At 45.3% G+C, this 24,077-nt stretch overlaps 1 pseudogene across 1 annotated transcript in view; it reads right to left on the bottom strand.

The window, feature by feature from the left end:
- Nucleotides 1-946: 946 nt before the first annotated feature.
- The window catches only part of LOC147092727 (NACHT, LRR and PYD domains-containing protein 3-like), a 1,209,123-nt pseudogene continuing 1,185,992 nt past the window's right edge, over nt 947-24,077 (bottom strand). The window contains exons 13-16 of the transcript XR_015075069.1: nt 22,453-22,539; nt 20,504-20,674; nt 3,816-3,983; nt 947-3,646 (exon numbers count right to left, since the gene is read on the bottom strand). The product of XR_015075069.1 is annotated as an NACHT, LRR and PYD domains-containing protein 3-like (transcript). The remainder of the gene's footprint in view (nt 3,647-3,815; nt 3,984-20,503; nt 20,675-22,452; nt 22,540-24,077) is intronic.

Raw genomic sequence — 24,077 nt, 5'->3', positions numbered from 1 at the left:
GTTCAATGAGCGTGACGCAAAAGCTATCGGCCGCTCCGAGCCATCAGGGAATCTATGCGATAATACCGCTCCTATGCCATAAGGGGATGCATCGCACGCCAGTCTGATTGGCAGTGATGGGTTGTAATGAGCCAAAACTTCCTTGGACGTGATCAAGCCTTTGCATTTATGGAAGGCACGTTTACAGTCTTTGCTCCATTTCCAAATTACTCCCGTTTGTAGCAGTTCGTTAAGAGGGTGCAGAAGAGTTGACAAGTTCGGTAAAAATTTATGACAGTAATTTATCAATCCCAGGAACTACCTTAATTTTGAGACATTTTCAGGTGCTGGGGCTTTTATGACCGCTTCAATTTTTTCAGGTGACTTATGCAACCCTTCCTCGTTAATTATGTGGCCACAATATGATATTTGTTTCTGGAAAAATTTGCACTTGGGGCGATTTGCTCGTAGGCCCCGTTCCCTCAGCCTAGTGAGCACCTGCTCCAAATTGGCAAGGTGCTCGTTGCCATTTTCTTCTGTTACAAGGATGTCGTCTAGGTAGCATTGAGTCCCCGGAATCCCTTGGAGGACTTGCTCCATAGCTCTTTGCCAGATAGCTGGAGCTGATGCTACTCCGAAAACCAGTCGATTGTACTGGTACAGGCCTTTGTGTGTATTTATCGTGAGATACTTTTTAGAGGCCTCTTCAACCTTCATCTGTAGATATGCCTGTGCCAAGTCAATTTTGGTGAAACGTTTCCCTCCGGATAGTGAAGCGAAAATATCTTCTATCCTCGGAAGAGGATACTGTACCGTGTAAAGTTCCGGGTTTACAGTCACCTTGAAGTCCCCACAGATGCGAATTTTTCTCTGTTCTTCAGATTTATCATTATTCAACGTTTTCTTCATGACCGGGACAATGGGTGTTGCCCACTCGCTCCAATCTATCTTGGATAATACGCCTGTCTTTTCCAAATTCTCCAGCTCTGCCTCGACTGCTGGACGAATTGCATATGGCACCGGCCTTGCCTTAAAAAACTTGGGGATTGCCGCATCTTCCACTTTTATTGAGGCGGTGACGCCTTTCAAGGTTCCTAGTTCCTGTTGAAACACTTCCTTGGCGTTGGCCAAGATGTCTTTTAATCGTTCAGGTGTGACGTCCTCATCATTTTTTTTCTTACTGGTCACCATCAGTGCCTGAATGGAGTGCCAGTCTAAACGTATCTTCCTGATCCATTCACGTTCCAACAGTGGTTTGGCCACCATCTTGCAGAACGTATAAATACAACAGGCACCCTTATTTTCCCTTTGGGGTATACTTTCTGCCCCGTATATGTTTTCAAGATAATGGATGTGTCTTTCAAAGGTATATGCGGAAATAGCCACTCGTAACCCTGTCGACTTATGACGGTCAGAGCTGATCCTGTATCTAGCTCCATTTTAACTGGGGACCCCGCTATCGTGAGGGTAACCGAAATGGTCTGGTAATCTTCTTTGGCAATTACATTATGTAATTTGAGACAGCTTAGTCTCTTGTTTCCGGAATCACTATCACTCTTCTGGTCTTCGGATCTACTGTCCGTCATCATTTGTACCTTTCTGTACTTTACCTTATTGATTTTTTTCCTGTACGTGGATTTTTTGTTTCCAGATCGGCATACACGGGCAATGTGTCCAATCTTTCTGCATTGCCTGCATGCTTTGTCTTTGAACCAGCAGTCCCTCTGGTCATGGGTGGATCTGCCGCAGCGATAACATCTCTCAAAACCCTGTGTCATTTCATCGGTGCCGAAGTCCTGTGGCTTTTGCTGTATCTCTGCAGCTCCTCTTGCGGCTGCTTCGTATGATACAGCCACACTGAAAGCCTTGTCCAGTGGCAAATCTTTCTCAGAAAGTAGCCTTTTCTGTGTTCCTTCACTTAGGAGACCGCAGACGAATTTGTCTCAAAGAGAATCTGCCAATCCTGCCCCGAATTGGCAGTGCTTTGACAGCTTCCTTAATTCGGTGAGGTAATCAGCGTTAATTTCATTCTTGTGCTGATTCCTCCTGAAGAATTTGAATCGTTCCGCTATCAGCAGCGGTGTTGGGTTTAAGTGCTCCTGTAGGGTATCAACAATCTCCTTAAAATTCTTGTCCTTCGGTTTGGCTGGAGTGATTAAGTTTCGTAACAGCCCGTATGTCCTTGCGCCCATTAGATTTAGAAGTACTGATGCCTTTTTATCATCCTCTATTTCATTTGCTGTGCAATATACCTCCACTCTTTCCACATATGTGGTCCAATCCTCTATATTGCTATCGAAAGCAGTAATATTGCCAGTCTTAGGCATCCTGAAAAAAAATGGCGCCTCCCGCGCTTTCCCGCCGCTGCCGCTGCTGACAACGCTGTTCTCCACGGTTTTTATTTACATAGGTATTTTTAATAGGTGGAGACTCGTTCCGGTCGGACTGTCTGGAACTTTTCCCTCCCTCTGCTTGGTCCAAACATCGACCTGCTTTGCAGCGCCGGCCGTCTCCCGAGTGCTCCACCCTCTGTCTCTGTTTGCCTCCGCCTTCGCTGCTCGGCCCCGCTGCAGAGCCAACCAATGGAGCCCCAGCCCACCGCCCGGGAAGGATTATTGCAGTACCTGCCACCAGCTCGGCTAGCTGGTGAGACCACAGGTTTTTTTTTTCTTTCTTGTTTTTCTTCGATTTTCGTCTGAGGAATCGATCTCCTTGAGGTGCTGCCGAATTGCAGGTAAGTCCGTTTCCAATTCGTCACCACTGTTGTATCCATGTGTTAATGGAGACACGGAATGCAGGAGTTGGTTTCATAGGTGTTTACTGAACAAAGTCTGGAGGTGAACTAACAGATGCAAGACACTATACAGGCTTATATAGCCCGAGTGGCCATTACTGGCATTACAGTACACAGTGGCTCTTAAAGGCACATACACCACAAAAACTGCTCACCCTCACAATCACCCTCACTGAACAGCGGGATCCACAGCAGGAACTTTGCCCATTTCTACCCTCCTTGTGTTGACCCATCATGGCATCAGATTCCAGGAGTGCACAAGTCTCAGGAAGCTCTCCTAATAGGATAGGGTGAACACTAGGTGTTGGTCCCTATTGGCTCGTGGAACCCATCCCAACTGAGGAGACCTTCTCCCCATCCTGAATCCACACAGATTCACTTTCCAGCAGAGTCAATGGGCACTGATACTGAGCAGGAACCTCGGGTAATGTTACCCCCAAACCCAGGAACACTGAGTGCAATTGTCAGTGCCCCACTGCAGCCCAGACTGAGCCCCACCCTGGGCCCTTCCTGTCTGTGCATTTCCCCAGTGCCCCATTGGGGAACATTCAGCCCCAGATATCCTGTAGAAGCAGCTCTGTGGGGCTGGGCGGCTGAGCCTCGTGACCCTGTGGCTGGGCCTCTGACCTCACAATGGGAGATGATGCACGCTCAGCTCGAGCTGGAATCCCTTAAAGGTCTGATAGGATTTAAACCTGGAGCACGGCTGCTTAAAGGGGAGGGGCAGAAAAATCGGCCAAATATGGTCATATAATGTTAGCAGTGATGGTCATCAATTGAAATGTTCACACTGTCACAATCAGTCCACGTCTTGTATCTTGAAGTGACTTCAGCTGTTTCTCACCAGATGAACTGAACTGATTTCCCCTCAGCCTGAAACAGATTAAAGATTAAACATGAAATAAACAGATTGATCAACAGTGTAAATAACAGGGAGACTGAGGTTAATATTTCAATATTAATTACAGACAAATATTAACCAAAGTGACTGAATCTCATTTAAATTTTATTTATTACATTAAACATCAACACAAACACTCACCGGATCAGCTTCAGACTCCCACAGGTCAGGATGAGGCGGCAGAGAGTGGGGATAGATCGGTCTGTGAAGGAGTTTGATCCTAGGGTCAGATCCGTCAGTGATTGGTTTGCAGTGAGTGCGGAGGTGAGATCTTCGGCACAACAATCTGTGAGATCAGCATCATACAGCCTGAAATCAGAAAGCGAGAAATAACAGGAATTAGAGTAAATGACCAGTGTGAATTCTAAAACTATTACTAACACTAATAATAACATACATGGAAACATAGAAACATAGAAAATAGGAGCAGGAGTAGGCTATTCTGCCCCTCAAGCCTGCTCCGCCATTCAATGCGATCATGGTTGATCATCCAAATTCAGTACCCTGCCCCTGTTTTCTCCCCATATCCCTTCATCCCTTTAGCCGTAAGAAATATATCCAACTCCTTCTTGAATATATTTAATGAATTGGCCTCTACTGCCTTCTGTGGTAGAGAATTCCACAGGTTCACCACTCTCTGGGTGAAGAAATTCCTCCTCATCTCTCTCCTAAATGGCTTACCCCTTAACCTTAGACTGTGACCCCTGGTTCTGGACTCCCCGATCATCGGGAACATCCTTCCTGCATCTAGTCTGTCTAGCCTTTTAGAATTTTATAAGTTTCAATGAGATGCCCTCTCATTCTTCTAAACTCCAGCGAGTACAAGCCCAATCAACCCAATCTCTGCTCATACATCATTCCTGCCATCCCAGGTATCAGTCTGGTGAATCTTCGCTGCACTCCTTCCATGGCAAGAACATCCTTCCTCAGATAAGGCGACCAAAACTGCACACAATACTCAAGATGTGGTCTCACCAAGGCCCTGTACAGCTGCAGCAAGACATCCTTGTTCCTTGTTCGTGTACTCAAAACCTCTCGCTACGAAGGCCTACATGCCATTTGCCTTCTTAACTGCCTGCTGCACCTGCATGCTTACCTTCAGTGACTGGTGCACAAGGACGCCCAGGTCTCGTTGCACTTCCCCTTCTCCCAATCTATTGCCATTCAGATAATAATCTGCCTTCTTGTTTACCATTTAAGATATCCAGTTATAATAGATTCATAGAAACTCAGAGCACAGTAGGAAGACATTCGGTGCGAGCCTGAGCTGGCTATTTGAAAGAGCATCGTGCTCAGCTCCACATCCCTGCTTTTTGTCCATAACCCTGTAAGTTGCTCATCCTGAAAAACTTATCCAACTTGGTGTTAAAATTATTTATGAAATCAACTTCCACCAAATTTTCAGGTAGAGCGTTACAGATCCCGACTATTCTCTGTGTAAAAAAATCTCATCTCCCATCTGCATATTCTATGAAAGGCTGATATTTAGAGATATTTAGCAGATGAGAATCATATATATATAAATTCAAGTGTAGCCATTGACCAATTAAAATTACCCATAATTACTCCTGGGTAACTAGAAAGCTAAGACTTGTTCAAAATGCAGCTGTGAAGGACGGTCAAATGCAGTTTTGACTAAGCTTTGATAACAAACAGTCAGTCTGCTTGTGAAGGTCAAATCATTATAGACCATATTATGATGCTACGTAGAATTTGAATTCACTCACCAAAACTAATTGCAACAATATTTAAAGAATAATTGGTATAAGGACATAAAATGAGAGAGATCATGGAAGTTGAGGTATTTATCTGGTAGATTAAAGTGAGATAGTTTGGATACCTCAAGACTAGTGAAACAGCGCTGATATGGGCCCTAGGTATAGAAAGGCCTTGTACCAGAGAAGCTAGAAATGAAAGAGAAAGGGTAAATTCCAATGGGGTGAAAAGCTATAAACAAGATAGCCTGACAGCAGAGCAGAGTTAGTGGAAAATACTGAAAAAGGTGTGGCCAAGATGCTAACTTTAGTCTGAGTGACAATGGTATTTTGACCATTAGAACCAATTAAAAAAGGTTATTTTGTTCAAGACCATATATGGACACTGGCCAAACGAACTGCTTATAAGAAAAGGGTTAAATCCTGCATACTCAAAGAACAACGTCACACAGACGTACTGCGAAAACAAAGGAACAGACTTAAGACGACTTCATCTGTGTCTGAGAGGTTCCAGAGACCAAGGGCTGCGAGCTACTCGTTAAAACTATCACCTAATATTAAGCACATTACGCTGTATGCTTAATAAATCTTGATCGATTGTACAAACATACTGGCTGCTGCCTATTAGTGTCTTGTCCAAGGACTCAGAGATCATTAAAATCTTACAAAATATTTCCAATGAATTTGAATCTCTGACCTCCAGTTGTTGATCCAGTCACCAGTGGGCATAGTTTTTTCCGTATCTACTCTATCAAAACATTTCATCATCTTGAAAACCTCTACTAGGTCTCCTCTTATCGTTCTTTTATCCAAGGAGAATAGTTCCATCTTTTCCAACCTGTCCTCATAACTACATTCCCTCAGCCCTGGTAACAACTCGGTAAACATTCTCTGTACCCTTCCAAGGCTTTTACATCTCTCCTGAAATGTGGTCCACAATACTTCAGCTATAAAGATTTAGCATGATCTATTTGCTTTTATATTCTATTCCACTATTTATAAAACCAAGTAACCCATGTGCTTTTTGACCACCATATTAACTGGCCCTGCCACCTTTAAGGATGTGTATATGGACAGCAAGTTCTCTTTCCTCATCTACACTTTTCAAAACCATGTCATTTATAGTGTACTGTCTTTCCAGGTTATTCCTACCAAAGTGCATCACTTCACCTAAAAGGTAGGTCATGCCTGACGAGCCTGATTGAATTTCTTGAAGAGGTGAATAAAGCAGTGCACAGGGGAATCTATATAGATGTTATTTATATGGACTTTCAGAAGGCATTTGATAAAATCCCTCATAAGAGACTGTTAACTAATGTTGAAGCCCATGGAACTGAAGGTAAATTATTGAGCTGGTTTGGAAATTGGCTGAGCGGCAGGAGGCAGAGAGTAGGGATAATGGGCAGCTACTCTAATTGACATGATGGGACTCGTGGTGTCCTGCAGTGATCTGTGTTGATGACATAACTATTCACTGCTTTTATTAACGACTTAAATGATGGGATAGAAAGCCACAGATCCAAATTTACCAATGACACAAAGATAGCCGTCATTGTAGATGAAAGCATGGAATCACAAAATGATTGATAGATTAAGCTTTAACACCAATTAATACCACAATATACAAAGTCACATAACAATATCAGAAATCAATTAAAGCTTCAAGTAGACTGCTTTTAACCCAAAACCGAAACATCTTAAGTGAATGGGCAAAATTGTGGCAAATGGATTAAAATGTAGGAGAAGTTGTGGTCATCCAATTTGGACCTAAAAAGGATAGGTCAGAGTACTTTCTAAATGGTGAAAAGCTAAAAACAGTGGAGGTCGAAAAAGAGACTTGGGGTTCAAGGTACATAGATCATTAAAATGTCATGAACAGGTACAGAAAATAATGAAAAAGGCTAATGGAATGCTGGCCTTTATATCTAGAGGACTAGGGTACAAGTGGGTAGAATTTATGCGACAGCTATTCAAAACCCTGGTTAGACAACCCCTGGAGTACGGAGAGCAGTTCCGGGCACCAAATGCTGGGAAGGATACAGTGGCCTTGAAGGGAGTGCAGCGTAGATTTACAAGAGTTATATCAGCACTCCAATGGTTAACTTATGAGGAGAGATTACACAACTGAGGTTGTATTCCATCGAATTTAGAAGGATAAGTGGTAATTTGATCATTGTTTTCAAGATATTAAGGGGAACAGAGAGTGCCCCAGACTCCTCCATCAACATCCCTGGGTATGTCCTGTCCCACTGGCAGGACAGACCCAACAGGGGTGGCGGCACAGTGGTATACAGTCTGGAGGGAGTGGCCCTGGAAGTCCTCAACATTGTCTCCGGACCCCATGAAGACTCATGGCTTCAGGCCAAGCATGGGCAAGGAAACCTCCTATTGATTACCACCTACCACCCTCCCTCAGCTGATGAATCAGTACTCCTCCATGTTGAACACCACTTGCACGAAGCACTGAGAGTAACATGGGCACAGAATGTACCCTGGGTGGCTAACGTCAATGTCCATCACCAACAGTGGGTCGGTAGCACCACTACTGACTGAGCTGGCCAAGTCCTGAAGAATGTAGATGCCAGACTGGGCATGTGGCACGTGGTGAGAGAACCAACACGAGGGAAAAACCTACTTCACCTCGTCTTCACCAATCTACTTGTCACAGATGCATCTGTCCATGACAGCATTGCTGGCAGTGACCACCACACATTCATTGTGGAGAAGAAGTCCATCTTCACACTGAGGATACCCTCCATCGTGTTGTGTGGCACTACCATCGTGCTAAATGGGATAGATTCAGAACAGATGTAACAGCTCAAAACTGGGCATCCATGAGGCGCTGTGGGCCATCAGCAGCAGCAGAATTGTATTCCACCACATTCTCTAAACTCATGTCCCAGCATATCCCTCACTCCACCATTACCATCAAACCAGGGGACCAACCCTAGTTCAATAAGAGTGCAGAATAGCATGCCAGGAGCAGCACCAGGCGTACCTAAAAATGAGGTGCCAACCTGGGATACTGCAACACATGACTACATGCATGCTGAAAAGCGGAAGCAGCATATTATAGACAGGGCTAAGCGATCCCACGATCAACGGATCTGATCAAAGCTCTGCAGTCCAGCCACACCAAGTTGTGAATGGTGGTGGACCATTAAACAACCAACGGCAGGAGGAGGCTCCATCCTCGATGATAGTGGAGCCCAGCACGAGTACAAAAGACAAGGCTGATGACTTTACAACCAGCTTCACCAGAAGTGCTGAGTGGATGATCCATATCGGCCTACTCCTGAGGTGCCCAAATTCACAAAAGACAGACTTCAGATAATTCAATTCGCTCCACGTGAGATCAAGAAATGTCTGAGTGAACTGGATACGGCAAAGGCAATGGGCCCCACCAACATCTCGGCTGTCGTGCTGAAGACTTGTTCTCCCGAACTAGCTGTGCCTCTAGCCAAGCTGTTCCAGTACAGCTACAACCTGGCATGTATCCGACCTTGCAGGACAAATCCAATCAAATCCATCCGGACAATTACCTCCCCAGTCTACTATCAATCATCAGCAAACTGATGGAAGGTGTCGTCGACAGTGCTATCAAGCAGCACTTACTCGGCAATAACGCACTCACGGATGCCCGGTTTGGGTTGCGCTAGGACCACTTGGCTCCCAGCCTCATTACAGCCTTGGTCCAAACATGGACAAAAGAGCTGAATTACAGAAGCGAGCTGAGAATGAATGCCTTTGACATCAAGACAGCATTTGACCGAGTGTGGCATCAAGGAGCCAGAGTAAAACTGAAGTCAATGGGAATGGGGGGGAAACTCTCCACTTGCTGGAGTCATACCCAGCCCAAAGGAAGACGGTTGTGGTGGTTGAAGTTCAATCATCACATTGCCCAGACATCACTGCAGGAATCCCTCAGGGCAGTGTCCTAGGACCAAACATCTTCAGCTGCTACATCAATGAGCTTCCCTCCATCATAAGGTCAGAAGTGCGGATATTTGCTGATGATTGCACAGTGTTCAGCGCCACTCACAACTCCTCAGATAATGAAGCAGTCCATGCCCGCATTCAGCAAGACCTGCAGGACACTCAGTCTTGGGCTGATAGGTGATAAGTAACATTTGCACCACACAAGTACCAGGCAATGACTATCTCCAATAAGCGAGAGTCTAACCAGCGCCCCATAATATTCAACGGCATTACCATCGCCGGATACCCCAACATCAACATCCTGGCGGGGGCGGGGTCAGCATTGATCAGAAACTTAACTGGACCAGCCACATAAATACTGTGGCAACAAGAGCAGCTCAGAGGCTAGGTATTCTACAGTGATTGTCTCACCTCCTGACTCCCCAAAGCCTTTTCACCATCTACAAGTCACAAGTTAGGAGTGTGTTGGAATACTCTCCATTTGCCTGGATGATTGCAGCTCCAACAACACAAGAAGCTCGACACCATCCAGGACAAAGCAGTCAGCTTCATTGGCACCATATCCGCCAAATAAATATTCACTCCCTCCACCACCGGCGTACAGTGGCTGCAGTGTTTACCATCTTTAAGATGCACTGCAGCAACTCTCCAAGGCTTCTTCAGCAGCACCTCGCAAACTCGCGACCTCTACCACCTTGAAGGACAAAGGCAGCAGGGGCATGGGAAAACCATCACCTGTAAGTTCCCCTCCAAGTTACATGCCATTCTGAATTGGAAGTATATCGCCGTTCCTTCATCGTCGCTGGGTCAAAATCGTGGAACTCCCTCCCTAACAGCACTGTGGGAGTACCTTCACCACAAAGGCCATAGACGCTCACGGTGGCGACTCACCACCACCTTCTCAAGGGCAATTAGGCATGGGCAATAAATTCTGGCCTTGCCAGCGAGGCCCTCATCTCATGAAAGAATAAATAATAAATAGAGAAAAACTATTTCCGCTGGTTGTAGATTCTAGGACCAGGGCGCATAGACTAAACATTAGAGCCAGACCATTCAGGAGTGATATTAGAAAACACTTCTGCACACAGAGTGGGAGAAGTTTCGAACTCTGTCGCAGACGACAATTGATGCTAAATCAATAGTTCATTTTAAAACAGAGATTCCTGTGTTTGTTAACCAAAGGTTTTAGAGTTATTGGGCAAAGGCAGATATATGGAGTTATTTTGCAGATCAGCCATGTTCTCATTGAATGGCGGAACAGGCTCGAGGGTCTAAATGGCCTACTCCTGTGTTCACACTTCTCTGCAATGAACTCCATTTGCCATGCCCATTTCACCATCCAAGTCAGACTGAAGCCTAGACCTATCCTCATTATGATCTACTACTTTGCCAAGTTTCGTATCATCTGCAAACTTTATAATGCAGCTCCCTGCACAGAGTCTAGTTCATTTATAAAAACTGAAAACAGTAATGAACCCAAAACTGACCCTTGTGGAACACCACTGCAAACCACCTCCCTGTCTGAAACATACATCCATCCACCACCACCGTTTGCTTCCTGTCACTGAGCCAATTTTGTATCCATACCACCACATTCCCTTAATCGCATGGGCTTCCATCTTCTTAATATGCCTTCTGTGTTGCCCTTTGGTGAATTCCTTCGTAAAGTCCATATATACAACATCTACTGCACTATATCTTGATCCACCTTCTCTGCTACCTCGTCAAAAAATTCAATCAAGTTCATCAGAGAACAATGCCTTTAACAAATCCATCCTGGCTCTCCTTGATTAACCCATGCCTTTGCAAATGAAAGTTTATTTTTTCCCTGATAATGGTTTCCAATAACTTCCCCACCACCGATGTTAGGCTGGTTGCCCTGTAGTTTCCTGTTTTATCCCTCTCCCCTTTCGTGAATAGTGGTATAGCGGCACTACTCCTGTCAATGAGGACTGAAAGATTCTGACCAATACCCTGCTATTTCTACCTTTGCATCTTTCAGCAACCTAGGATTCTTGCCATCTGGACCAGGTGACCGACCAGCTTTTTGTAATACTAATCTTTTTAGTACATCTTCACTATCTATTACTATCCTGTCCATAACCTCGCTCTCCTATTTTAGTGTAACCTTCACATCATCCGCTTCCTTTGTGAGGAGAGATGCAATGTACACATTTAATACTTTGCCATGTCCCTTGTCTCCACCTGGAGATTTCCCTTTGGTACCTTAACAGGCCCAACCTTTTCACTAGCAAATTTCTTACGCTTTAAATGTTTATTAAATATTTTAGGGTTCAATTTAAAGTCTGCTTGCTAATCTTTTCTCTTAACTTCTCTTTGCCTTACGTATTAACTTTTTTTTCAATTCCCTCCCGTACTTTCCATAAGCTTCCTGTTTATTAACTGAATCTTGCTCCTGACATTTGTCATAAGCCTCCTTTTTCTGTCTTATTTTAACTTTCATTTCTTTTTTGATCCAAGTGCTCATTGACTTTGGATAATCTATCTTTTCCCTTCAAAGGAATATGCCTAGTTTTTACCTGAACTATCACTTCACTGAATGCCCCCCATTGCTCCGTTACTGTTTTACCCTGCAATCGCATTTTCCAATCTACCTGTGCTGGATTCTTCAATTACTGAAATTATCTCCTCTCCGTTTAGCATTTGTAACTTCGACATTTTCTGGTTTCTTTCAATAATTACTTCAAACCGAATTATGTTGTGGTCACTGTTAGCTAGATGTTCTCCTAATGTAACACTTGTTCTACTTCATTTCCCGGAACCAGATCCAACACTACTTTCTTCCTTGTTAGACTGGAACCATATTGATTGAGAAGGTTATCTTGTGCACATATCAGAAATCCCTCTCCTTCCCTATCATTAGCACTATGTTTACGCAGTCTATATTAGGGTATTGAAGTTTACTAATATCACTGCTCTATTTTTGTAAAAAGCCTTTGAAAGGTGCTGACAATTTTGCCCATCTATCTTCTTCTCACTGTTTGGAGATCTGTAAAAAAAAACTCCCAACAATATAACAGCTCTCCCTCTGTTCCACGACTCAAGCCAAATAGATTCACTGCTAGAACCATTGAGTAATCCTTTCTATTTAGAACTGCAACATCAACCTTGAGCAATACTGCCACGCCCCATCACCTCTTCTTTCCCTATTATTCGTGAATACTTGCTAACCAGGAATATTAAGAACCCATTCCTGGCCTTGTTTGAGCCATATCACTGCTAATGCAACCACGGCATTATCCCATGCAGCAATTTGTGCCTGCAACTCACCAACCTTATTAGTTACACTGCGGAGCTTGTCATCCATACAATGTAATACCTCTTTCATCACTTTCAATATGTTCCTCAATCTGGTCCCCGCAATTTATAGGACATTCCTAATTGCACCGCTGTTTATATCACTCTGCCCTCTAATCTTATTTTGCCCCTCTCTGCTATTTCCTGGTTCCCCTACCCCAGCCAAATATGTTTAAACCCCAACAGTACGCGTTAACCACTCAGTGAGAACTTTGACCCCGGCTTTTGTTCAGTTGCAATCCATCCATCTTATACAGGTGCCCCTTGCCCCAGAACTGGTCCCAATGACCCAATAATCCGAAACCCTCTCTCCTGCACCACTTGTCCAGCCACGCATTTACCTGCACTAACAGAATGTTTCTATATTCACCAGCTCGTGGAGTAATCCTGACATTACTACAGTTGAGGTCCTGTTTTTGAAATCTTTTTCCTAGATCCTGAAACTCTGCTTAAAGGTCATCAATACTTTTTCTACATATGTCATTGTTCTGTCATGGACCACAACTTCTGGCTGTTCCCCTTTTCACTCCCCCCAGATGACCTTCATGTAGCTCATTTAGCACTCTCTCCCTTAACTTGGGTGGAATCACCACTCTGGATCCACACATCACTGTCCCCTGGCATACTGACAGCTGTTCTCTTCTGGATGAGCATGCGGGCAACAGTGAGTCGCCATGTGTTGGCCATCCCCTCACCGTCAATTCATATACCCGTGACAGCGTCGGATCATTGCGGATCTCCTTCTCTATATCCGCGTTTGTTATTGGCAATCGTTCAATTATTGACAAATAAAATATCTCGATAGGGTCCACTGCTGGTGCTTCCTCCATAGTAGGCAGTGGCAGGCGCAATAGCCCATCAGCGTTCCCATGCTGTTTCGTGCCTTTATATTCTATTTCATATTGATTCGCCCCTAGAAACAGGGACCATCTTTGTAACCGCTGTGCAGTCATCACTGGAACGCCCTTCTTAGGATTAAAGATGGAGACAAGTGGTTGGTGGTCAGTCAGCAAGGTGAACTTCTGCCCATGCAGATAGTGGTTGAATTTTTTTACTGCCCATACTAGGCTGAGGGCCTCCCTGTCAATCTGGGCGTAGTTGCGCTCGGCTGAGGTTAGTGACCGAGACGCAAAGGCTACTGGCCTCTCCAACCCGTCTGGGAATTTGTGCGACAGCACCGCTCCAATACCGTAGGGTGATGCATCACATGCCAAACGAATTGGTAGTGCTGGGTTGAAATGGGCCAACACCTCTTTTGATGTGATCAATTCTTTACACTTCTGGAAAGCTCGTCTACGTTCGTCATCCCACTTCCATGGTACCCCTGTTTGCAGTAGAGTGTTCAGCGGGTGTAATACCGTAGACAAATTTGGTAAGAACTTGTGGTAGTAGTTTACCAGCCTGAGGAACGACCTCAGTTGTGACACATTTTCCGGTGCTGGAGCCTTGACTACTGTCTCAATCTTGTCAGGGGACTTATGTTACCCCTCTTCATCGATGATGTGGCCACAATACGAGATCTGTTTCTGGAAAAACTCGCACTTGTGGCGATTAGCTCGTAGCCCATACTCCTTTAATCTAGTGAGCACCTTCTCCAAGTTGGCGAGGTGATCACCGTCATTTTCGCCCGTGACCAAGATGTCGTCCAAATAACACTGGGTCCCTGGAATCCCTTGCAGGACCTGATCCATCGCCTTCTGCCAGATAGCCGGAGCCAAGGCTACTCCAAACACCAGCCGGTTGTATTGATAGAGACCTTTATGAGTGTTGATCGTAAGGTAATGTTTGGAAGCTTCTTCTACCTCCATTTGCAAGTACGCCTGGGCTAGATCAATTTTGGTGAAGCGTTTACCTCCAGATAGCGAGGCGAAAATATCCTCAATTCATGGAAGCGGATATTGCACCGTGTGAAGGACTGGGTTCACTGTCACCTTAAAATCCCCACAGATGCGGACCTTCTTTGGTTCCCCAGGCGTATTACTCAACGACCTCTTCATTACAGGAACGATGGGTGTAGCCCACTCGCTCCAGTCCACTTTGGACAGTACTCCTGAACGTTCCAACCCTTCCAGCTCTGCTTCAACAGCTGGTCTGATCGTATAAGGCACTGGTCTGGCCTTCAGAAACTTTGGGCTTGCATTTTCCTCTATTTTAATCATTGCTGTTATGCCTTTTAGTGTTCCCAGTCCCTCCTGGAACACTTCTTTGGCGTCAGTTAGCATTTTTGACAGTCGTCCAGGCGTGACGTCGTCATCCTTTTTGGCCACAACCTTCAGTGCCTGTATGGAATGCCAATCTAATTGTATCTTCCGGATCCATTCACGTCCTAGCAGTGGTGGTCCTCCATTTGGCAATACATATATATCCATTTTAGGTATTTCCTGGCCTTTATATGTCACTTTCACCCTTATTTTTCCTTTGGGGTAGACTTTTTGCCCCATATACATCTTCAAGGCAATCTCTGTAACTTTCAAGGGTATGTGTGAAAATAGCCGCTTGTAGTCTCTTTGATTTATGACTGTTGGAGCTGACCCTGTGTCCAATTCCATTTCCACTTGGACTCCGTCTATCTTGAGTGTAACCCAGGTAGTCTGGTGATCCTCCATTTCGGTTACTTTATGTAGTTTCAGACAACCCAGCTCCTTGCTTCTGGAGTCTGTGTCACTTTTCTGTTCGTCTGAACCACAGTCCATCACCTGGTGTACCTTTTTGTACTTCTCCTGTGGAGATTTCTTACTGTTGGTTTTCTTCCCAGGCCTGCAGACTCTTGCTATGTGTCCTGCTTTCCCACACTGTCTGCACACTTGGTCCTTGAACCAACAATCTTTCTGGTCATGTGTTGTTCTGCCGCAGCGATAGCAATTCCCTGTTCCATAGGACATTTCATTGGTGCCATATTCTTGCGGTCTCTGTTGTATCTCTGCAGCGCCCCTTGCGGCTGATTCGGGTGATACTGCCATACGGAAAGCTTTGTCCAGCTTAAGGTCCTTTTCTGATAGAAGCCGTTTCTGGGTTCCTTCACTTTGTAGCCCACACACAAACTTGTCCCTTAACGTGTCTGCTAGTCCCGCTCCAAACTGGCAGTGTTTCGATAGCTTGCGCAGTTCCGTTAGGTACTCAGCATTGCTTTCGTCTTTGTGTTGGTTCCTTTTATGGAACTTAAATCGTTCTGCTATCAGCAGCGGTGTGGGGTTTAAGTGGTCCTGTAGGATTTCTACTATGCTTTCAAAATTCTTGTTTACCGGCTTCTCTGGGGTTATTAGATTTCGCAGTAACCCATAAGTTTTTGCACCCATGTAATTTAACAGAACCAGTGCTTTATTAGCATCTGGCACTTCATTCGCCCTGCAGTACACCTCAATACGTTCCACATATGTCGCCCAATTTTCGACTTCATTGTCGAACGTAGAGATACTGCCACTCTTCGGCATCCTTGGGTGTGCGTTAACTATCACCAATGGTGCCTCCTGTGTTTCCCCTTCTTCTCCGCTGGCACAAAATGGCTTCTCCCGCGCTTTCCTTCCTTCCCGCACTCGCCCTTCTTCTCCGCTGCGGCTTCTAAAAATGGTGTCTCCCGCGCTCTTCCTTCTTCTCCACGGCTCAATGGCGTCTCCCATTCCTTCACCCCGCGGACCCTGTTCAGCCCGTGAGCACTGGCTGTGCTCTGCGTGTTCTTCTTTTAATATTTTTCGACGCCGCTCAGTCTAGAACCCGGCTGTTTCTTACCCTCTCTCTCCCCGGTTTGTTTTTTTCCTCGACGCCGCTCAGTGTTCAACCCCCGGCTGCGCCCTGCGCTCTGCACCCTCTGTCTTACCCCGTCGATGCTGCTCGGCTCTCTCTCCACCGTCGGTCAGCTCCAGCCGCCGCTGCTCGGGAAGGGTCTGCGCTGGACCTGTCGTCGGTCTCTTACTGCTCGTTGTGGCTGGGGAACCAAGCCCGGCTCTCCACAGCCTCCCCTGCGAAGTTGGATCTCTGCCTGACTGCTGGGCGGTTGCTCGTGGTCGACACCCGTGTTCCTGGCCTCGACTATTTTTTTTTTTCTGTTGCAGGTAGATTCGAATCGACACTCATCGCCACTGTTGGATCCGTGGTTCAGTGGATACGCTATTATTAAATAATCACACGGATGCTGTACATTAACAAATAACAGGTCTTTACTATCTCTAGCCTGGGGGTACAGAGGCATGCGCAAAGCTTATATACCTGTGTGGTCACTGCCGGTACTACAGTATACAGGAGCTGTAAAAGTAGTTCTGACTTAAAGGCACATACACTACACTTTTGTAAGAGGCAGGAAAGATAAAATGTTGCAAATGGGAGTGGAAAAATCATACAGCATGAAAAATGGGGGCAGGGAATATTATCTGAAATTGTTGAACTCGATGTTGAGTCCAGTAGGTTGTAAAGTGCCTAATCAAAAGATGAGGTGCTGTTCCGCGAGATAAAGTTGTGCTTCATTGGAACAATGTAATAGGCAAAGGACAGGGAGATCAGAGTGGGAGTGAAGCGGTAAATTAAAGTGACAGGCTGTTAGGGGTGATTGAGGAGTGGACCAGGGTGTCGCTTAGGGAGGGGTCCCTTCTGAATGATGAAAGGGGAGGTGAGGGGAAGATGTGTTTGGTGCTGGGATCACATTGGAGGTGGCAGAAATGGTGGAGGGTGATACGTTGAATGTGGAGGCAAGTGGGGCGAAAGGTGAGGACAAGGGAAACACTATCATGGTTCTGAGAAGGGAAGGGGTGAGAGAAGAAATGGAATGGACAGGGTCAAGGGCCGTGTCAACCACATTAGAGGGGAATCCTCGGTTGAGGAAAAAGGAAGACATGTCAGAAGCACTGGTGTGGAAGGTGGCATCGTCAGACCAGACGTGGCAGAGATGGTGAAACTGGGAGAATGGAATAGTGTCCTTACAGGAAGCGGGGTGGGAGGAAGTTTAGTCCAGGTAGCTGTGGGGTCAGTGGGCTTGTATGTTTGTTGAAAGCCAATCGCCAGAAATGGAGACAGGGAAGTCAAGGAAGAGAAGGGCAGGGTCGGAGATGGACCATGTGAAGGTGATGGAAGGGTGGAAATTGGAAGTAAAGTGAATGAACTTATCTAGTTCAGTGCAAGAGCAGGACACGGCACCGATACAATCATCGATGTATTGGAAAAAATGGTGAGGGGGAAACTGAGTAGGTCGGAAACAAAGAATTTTCCACATATCCCATGAATAGGCAGGCATAGCTAGGGCCCATATGGGTTCCCATAGCAACACCTTTAATTTGGAGGAAGTGAGTGGAGTCAAAGGAGAAGTTGTTCAATGTAAGAACAAGTTCAGCCAGGCGGAGGAGTGTGGTGGTGGATGGGGACTGGTTGGGCCTCTGTTCAAGGAAGAAGCGGAGTGCCCTCAGGCCCTCCTGGTGGGGGTGGAGGTGTAGAGGGATTGGACGTCCTTAGTGAAAAGGAGACGTTTGGGGCCAGGAAACTGGAAACTGTTAAAGTGATGGAGGACGTCGGAAGAGTCACGAATATAGGTAGGAAGAGACTAGACAAGTGGAGAAAAAATAGAGCCGAGATTGGAAGAGATAAGTTCCGTGGGGCAAGAACAGGCTGAAATGATGGGTTTACCAAGGCATTCCTGTTTGTGGATCTTGGGAAGGAGTTAGAGGCGGGCTGTGTGTGGTTGTGGGTCTATGAGTTTGGCTGCCATGGAGGGAAGATCTCCAGAGGAGATGAGGTCAGTGACAGTCTTGGAAACAATGGCTTGATGTTTGCTAGTGGGGTCATGGTCCAGGCGGAGGTAGGAGGAGGTGTTGGAGAGCTGGCGTTCAGCTTCCGCACGGTAGAGGTCGGTTCGCCAAACAACAACTGCACCACACTTATCAGCAGGTTTAATGACAATGTCGGGGTTGGATCTGAGAGAACGGAATGCTGCATGTTCAGAGGGAGGTAGGTTGGAGTGAGTGAGGGGAGCAGAGAAATTGAGATGGCCGATGTCACGTTGGCAGTTAGCAATGAAAATATCTAGAGAGTGCAAGAGGCCAGAGGGAGGGGTCCAAGTAGAATGAGAATTTAGAAAGCGGGAGAAAGAGTCAGCTGTGCGGGGGGAAGACTCCTGGCCAAGCATGACACAAAGCTTCCGATCGCCTGTCACTTGAATTCTCCGCTTCACTCCCACTCTGATCTCTCTGTCCTTGGCCTATTACATTGTTACAATGAAGCTCAACGTGAGCTCGAGGAACAGCACCTGAAACGTTAACACTGTTTCTCTCTCCACGGATGCTGCTTGGCCTGCTGAGTATTTCCAACATTTTCTTTTGTTATCCCAGGGCACTTCACAGGAGCGTTATCAAAGAAAATTTAACACCGAGCCAAATAAGGAGATATTAGGGCAGATGACCAAAAGCTTGGTCAAAGAGATAAGTTTTAATGGGCGTCTTAAAGGAGGACAGATAAGTAAAGAGAAGAGAAGTTTATGGAGGGAATTCCAGAGCTCAGGGACTTGGCAGCTGAAGGCACAACCACCAATGGTGGAGTGATTAAAATCAGGGATGTTCAAGAGTCTACAATTGGAACATTGCTGATATATCTCAGAGGGATGTAGGGCTGGAACAGGTAACAGAAATAGGGAAGGGCGAGGCCGTGGAGGGATTCGAAAACAAGGATGATAATTTTAAATTCGAGGCATTGCTTAAATGCGAGCCAATGCTCAGCGAGCACAGGGATCATAGGTGAAAGGTGAAAGGGACTTGGTGAGAGTTAGGACAGAAGCAGCAGAGTTTTGGAGGACCTCAAGTTTAATGAGGGTAGAAAGTGGGAGGCCAGCCAGCAGTGCTTTGATATAGTCAGGTCTACAGGTAATAAAGGCGTGGAGGAGGGTTTCAGCAGCAGTGAGCTGAGGCGGAGGTGGATTCGGGTGATGTTACGGAGGTGGACTTGATGATGATGCTGATATGTGTTCGGAAGTTTATCTCTGGGTCAATCATGACACCAAGGTTGTGCAGAATCTGGTTCAGCCTCAGTCAGTTGCCAGGCAGAGGGAAGGAGTCAGTGGCTAGGGAATTCAGATTGTGGCAGGGACCAAAAACAATGGCTTTGATCCTCCCAATATTTAGCTGTAGAAAATTTCTGCTCATCCCAACCGGGTGCCGGACAAGCAGTGTGAGAATTTAAAGGCAGTTGTGTGTTCGAGATAGGCGGTGGTGAGATAGAGCTGAGTGTAGTCAGCATACGTGTGCACACTGATACTGTATTTTCAGATTATGTCGCAGTGGGGCAGCATGTAGCTAAGCATAGACCTTGGGGGACACCAGAGGAAAAGGTGTGGGAGCTGGAAGAGAAGCCATTGCAGGTGATTCTATAGTTACAACTGGACAGATAAGAATGGAACCGGGTGAATACAGTTCCACCCAGCTGGATGACAGTGAAGAGGCGTTTGAAGAGAAGGTGCAGTAAATCGTGCCAAAGACTGCAGGTGGGTCGAGAAGGACAAGGAGTGATAGCTTATCTTTGTCACAGTCACAAAGGATGTCATTTGTTACTTTGAGGACAGTCGTTTTGGTACTGTGGCAGGGGAGGAAACAGATTGGAGAGATTCAAACATGGAGTTCTGGAAAATATAGGCATGGTTTTTGAGGCGACAACACGTTCAAGGACTATGGAGAGGAAAGAAAAGTTGGCAATGGGGCTGCAGTTTGTAAGGATGGAGTAGTCAAGGTTTTTTTTGAGAAAATAATGCACAGTGTTTATTAACAACACATCACTAATCCTAATAATAATGTTGTCTTTATAAACAACACTATTACTGATTCTAATAATAATGTACAACTTTAGACATCCAGTTATTATAAACACAATCTCACACAGTCTGGTCCTTACTGCAGTTCCTGTATTTTACAGTCTGTGTTCCTGAGAGCCGCAGACAGTTGTTTCACACCTGAATCTCCCAGTTTATTATTATCCAGGTTGAGAACCATCAGTGACCGGTTTGTACTGAGAGCGGAGGCGGGATCCTCGGCACAAGAATCTGTGAGGCCATTTTCAGTAAGCCTGGCGATCAGCAAAGAGTTAAAAAGGGTGGCAGAGAAAGACAGATAGGCCAAAAAACATAGGATTCAGTGCAAACACCGTGGCCCAGAAATTCGGGTCGGGGGCTTCCCATGGGTGCAAGACCCCGACATGCACTTACCTAGCGCGCCAGCCGTTGAGCTGTGGGCCCGCGTGGGATTCCAATCCTGGGACTCCTCCAACTGCCGGTGCGCAGTGCTTGCCTATCCCAGGGGCGCAGTTAGTTCGATGCATCCCCTGGGATCACCTGGGCCATGGAGATCCAGTGGTAGCAGGGAATGCTTCATTCATAAGTTTGACAGGAAGAGCTGTCAAACCTATAAATACTATAAGCCCCAAAACATCACTAAAACTTCAAATAAATTGTAAAAAAAAAAAATCACATTTTTAACATAATTATAAATTTCTTGAAATAACTATTTTAAACAATAATTTAAATTTTTGAAAAATTAATTACATTTTCTAACAGGGCAAAAAATAAACTTACCTATCTTTAAAGTATTTCAAAATAATAAACCAGTGGAAGAAATATTTTAGTTTTAATTAATTCACTACTTACCTTGTTAAAATCAGGCCTTGCGTCTGCTTTTTAAAAGTGTAACTGCTGCAGACTTACCCTCCGGAAAAAACCTGGAAATAAAAACATAAGTTCTATGTGCATGCGCTGCCTCTCTGGCGCATGTGTTCCACCTGTCATCCCCTTCTTTCAGGGGAACAGAAGTGCCAGTTTCCCACGCATGCTCAGTGCATGCACGGAACTGGCACTTTCGTTGGGCCTACGTGTGAGTACCCAGTGTGTACTTACGCGTTGGGACCCGAATTTCTGGGCCCATGTGTTTATTACTCACCCGATTACAGATACTAATAATAAAATACAGCGCTTAATAACAACACTATTACTGATTCCGATAATAATGTTAATATAAACAACACCATTATTGAAACTATTAATACTGTACTGTGTCAGACATCCAGTTATTGGCCCAGAAATTGGGGTCAGATGCTTCCCGTGGGTAGAAGCCTCCAAACTGCACTTACCTAGCACGCCGGCCATTGTGCTGTGGGCCCACATGGGATTCCGATCCTGGGCCTGCTCCAACTGCCGGCACGCAGTGCTTGCGTGTCCCAGGGGCACAGTTAGTTTGATGCATCCCCTGGGATCACGTGGGCCATGGAGAGCCAATGGCTGCAGGGAATGCTTCATTCATAATATTGACAGGAAGAGCTGTCAAAACTATGCATACTATAAGCCACACATCACTAAATATTCAAATTTTTTTTTTAAATGTCACATTTTTAAAATAACTATAAATTACATAAAATAACTATTTTAAACAATAATTTAAATGTTTGAAAAAATTAATTACATTTTCTAATGGGGCTAAAATTAACCTTACCTTTCTTTAAATATTAAAAAATAATAACCCTGTGGAAAACATGTTTTAATTTTAATTAATTTACCACTTACCTTGTTAAAAGCAGGCCTTGCGCCTGCTTTTTAAAAGTGTAACTGCTGGAGACTTACCCTCCGGTAGAAACCTGGAAAAAAAGTAAGTTCCATGCATACACACTGCCTCTCTGGCACACGCATTTAACCTGTGAACCCCTTCCTTTAAGGGAACAGAAGTTTCGGTTTCCCACGCATGCGCAGTGCATGCATGAAATCGGCACTTCCATTGAGCCTACGATTGAGTGCCCCGTGCGTACTCACCCATGCAGACCCGAATTTCTGGGCCAATCTCACACAGTCTGGTCCTTACCCCAGTTCCTCTATTTTACAGTCCGGGTTCCTCAGGGCCGCAGACAGTAATTTCACTCCTGAATCTCCCAGTTTATTGATCCCCAGTCTAAACACAAACAGAGAGTGAGAAACAAACTGAATGAAACATTGGATCGGATATATTCTTCTCTCTCGGATATTACAGCAATCACTGAAAGTACTTCAGGACATTAATAAAGCGGTTTTCCAGTCACTAATAATGTATCTCACTCTGTCCAACTCTCCATATATTCAGGGATTGTCAATAAATGTATTTATTAAATAAAGTGCTGTCTGTTTGAAGCCTTTAAATGTCCCTCAGTCCGGTCTCATTCCCTGATAATAAGAACATAAGAAATAGGAGCAGGAGTAAGCCAATCGGCCCCTCGAGCCTGCTCCGCCATTCAATAAGATCATGGCTGATCTGATCCTAACCGCCAATCTACTATCACTGAACCATCTCCTGAATCTAACAGAATTAGACACACGAAATAGGAGCAGGATCAGGCTACACGGCCCCTGGGCCCGCTCCGCTACCCACAGGGCCATGACCGATCCGAACCTAGACTCATGTCCAAATTCCTGCTCGCTCCCCGTAACCCTTAATTCCCTTTACTTCTAGGAAACTGTCTATTTCTGTTTTAAATTTATGTAATGATGTAGCTTCTACAGCTTTTTGGGGCAGCATATTCCATGGACCTACCACCCTCTGAGTGAAGTAGTTCCTCCTCATCTCAGTTTTGAAAGAGCAGCCCCTTATTCGAAGACTATGCCCCCTAGTTCTAGTTTCACCCATCATCGGGAACATCCTCCCCGCATCCACCCGATCCAACCCCTTCACAATCTTATATGTTTCAATAAGATCGCCTCTCATTCTTCTGAACTCCAATAAGTAGAGTCCCAATCTACTCAACCTCTCCTCATATGTCCATCCACTCATCCCCGGGATTAACCGAGTGAACCTTCTTTGTGCTGACTCGAGAGCAAGTATGTCTTTTCTTAAGTATGGACACCAAAACTGTATGCAGTATTCCAGGTGCGGTCTCACCAATACCTTGTACAACTGAAGCAATACCTCCCTATTTTTATATTCTATCCCCCTAGCAATGAAAGCCAACATTCCATTGGCCTTCTTAATCACTTGCTGCACCTGCATACTAACCTTTTGAGTTTCGTGCACCAGGACCCCCAGATCCCTTTGTACTTCAGTACTTTCCAGTTTCTTGCCATTAAGATAATAACTTGCTCTATGATTTTTCCTGCCAAAGTGCATAACCTCACACTTTCCAGTATTGTATTCCATCTGCCAAATCTCTGCCCACTTACTTAGCCTGTCTATGTCCCCTTGAAGGTTTTTATGTCCTCCTCACTCACTACTTTCCCTCCCATCTTAGTATCATCTGCAAACTTTGCTATGTTACACTCGGTCCCCTCCTCCAAATCGTTAATATAGATTGTAAAGAGTTGGGGACCCAGCACTGACCCCTGTGGAACACCACTAGTTACTGATTGCCAGTCCGAGAATGAACCATTTATCCCAACTCTCTGCTTTCTGTTAGATAGCCAATCCTCTATCCATGCCAGAATATTACCCCCAATCCCGTGATTTTTTATCTTAAGCAATAA

Source organism: Somniosus microcephalus, unplaced genomic scaffold (assembly GCF_052327205.1).
Source record: "Somniosus microcephalus isolate GS21.2 unplaced genomic scaffold, FLI_Smic_1.0 unresolved_chr2, whole genome shotgun sequence".
Taxonomy (NCBI): Eukaryota; Metazoa; Chordata; class Chondrichthyes; order Squaliformes; family Somniosidae; genus Somniosus; species Somniosus microcephalus.
The sequence above is the reverse complement of the archived record's forward strand: the minus strand, read 5'-3'. Positions and strand labels throughout refer to the sequence as shown.